This window comes from Chaetura pelagica, unplaced genomic scaffold (assembly GCF_000747805.2).
Source record: "Chaetura pelagica isolate M959 unplaced genomic scaffold, ChaPel_1.0 scaffold368, whole genome shotgun sequence".
NCBI classification, from domain to species: domain Eukaryota; kingdom Metazoa; phylum Chordata; class Aves; order Apodiformes; family Apodidae; genus Chaetura; species Chaetura pelagica.
Window position 1 is genome coordinate 148,843 of NW_009954099.1, and position 2,042 is coordinate 150,884.

A 2,042-nucleotide genomic window follows, 5' to 3' on the forward strand; every position below is an offset into this window, starting at 1 on the left:
TGGGGAATCGGCCCCCCTCCTTGCCCCCGGAGCGGCTCCCGCGGCCGGCGCCACACCGAGCCGAAGGCGGCAGCTTTCGGGAGCCAAAGCTTCATCCGACTGCCCTTCTCAACACAGAGAGAGGAGCACTGGGCTCTCTCCATCACCCACCTCAGACATGAAACCCAGCCATGTGCTTTATTAGGCTCATTCTGCAAGGCAGAGGGGAAATAAAGCTCCCCCGGCCCCCAGTGCTGGAAACATCCTCTGCTTAGAGCTGTCAGTTCAGGGAATTTCAGAGCCCAACTTGGAGCGCAGAGACAACACATGCGTGTATGGGCAGAAACCCATTCCCCTGCTTCCATGCTACTTACATCCAGCTTATGTGTAGGTGTTAAAATTTAATTCTTTACAATCGGGACAGTAAACGGGTTTTAAAACACAGCCGTCTGCTTCTGGGAAGGGGAAGGGTGTGCTATTCAACACCTTTCTTTTCAGCTGCTGTTATTTCGGAGCTGACCCTTCTCCTGTGGGTTTAGAGGAGAGAGTTGGGGCTGGAGGTGGACAATTTTAATCAGCTAGTTTTAAAACCCACTGTGGCAAAGCAACAGCATGGTTTTTATTTTTTCCCCTTAAGCCAGATGACCATTTAGCCAAGGGTTTAGCTGTATAAAGGGCCACTGCTGCGCCGGCTACAGGATTCCTGTTTACCAACCGAAATTACACGGGAAAAGACAATGTGAACATCTGGCAAACATTCACACTACTTACCCCACCACCCACAACATGTTAAAAAGATTTATATATCTGATGAAGTCCCTCCAAGGTATATACCCTTGCAAGAACCACAGCGTCCCCTTATCAGCACACCCAGATGGGCGCAGACATTTGGGTACGTACAAATCACATACATCTGCTGTAGGGGCCCACGTTCAAATAATACTTGCACTTTGCATCCTCCCAAAACTTCATTAAAAAAACCAAACAAACAAACAAACAACACAAGCAAGTGAGGAAAGAAGCAGGAAAACAACCGTGCAACAGCAGGGCAGAGGGAAGAAACGCAAAGCCAAACATCACTGATAAATTCCGCGTGTTTGGCAGCCCAGTGTTAAAAATCATAATTATTTTTTTTAAGTACTGGAAGGAAGCAGCTGAAATAGTCCAGCAAGGCAAACCCATAAAGCCTTCTCCTAGCTCTGCTCTGGTTTTATCGATTTGATGAACTACACTGAATGATCCAGACAGGAACACACGCACAATCCCTGCAACTTTCCGAAGGGAGATCCCCTCGCCACCCCGGGTCTGGCCGGGGAGAAAGCGCACGATTTCCTCCTGCTCCCAGCTGCTCTGCCTCGGTCAGAACATACAGAATCTAACAAGATCAGCCCCAGCAACGAGCCTTTTTGGAAAGCGGGAGCTTTAGACAAGCTGGGAGGCTGTAAGCTGAGGTTTGGGGGGAAGGGGGGGGTTACTTTTTTCCTTCTGGAAGTTGTTATTAAGCGCGTTTTGGGGCTGAGCGCTGCGTTTTTCCAGGAACAATGTATTCTAGCAATCTGCTCCAGCTCGGGGCACCAATGCCGAGGGGAAGGACACCACACCTAGCAGCTCCAGAAGACATTTCAAGTCTACCCCAGGTAACGCCGGGCAACTTTTTCCCCCCCCCCCTATTATTCCTACAAGCGCGCCTTCAATTTGGGGATTATTATTATTATTTTCTTTTCGGTTCCCTCCCTTAACTTTCGCGTGCGTTGTTAGGTTTGCGTTCCTTGAAGCCGGGGGCAACTGGGTTATCGGCTTTTACAGGCTTTTTTTTTCCTCCCCCTTTTTTTAAAAACCTCTTAAATTAAAGGGCAAAAAAATAATAATAATAATTTAAAAAAAGGCTTCTATGTGCATCTTCCAAGAGCGAAGAGACGGCCTGGAAAATAACACCAATGCAGGGCCCTCAAAGGGATCTTACGGACGCCCCTAAAAAGCAGCAGAAGCAAAGGGAGCAGCACTTTGTGCCCCTTTCGGAGCCCCCCGCTCCGACCACCGCCCCCCTCCCTCCCCAGCCGACC

General features: G+C 49.3%; 1 protein-coding gene across 1 annotated transcript in view; it reads right to left on the bottom strand.

Annotated features, from left to right (window-relative positions):
• The window catches only part of PBX1 (pre-B-cell leukemia homeobox 1), a 148,958-nt gene that overhangs the window by 131,830 nt on the left and 15,086 nt on the right, over positions 1 to 2,042 (bottom strand). The gene's annotated exons all lie outside the window — the stretch shown is intronic.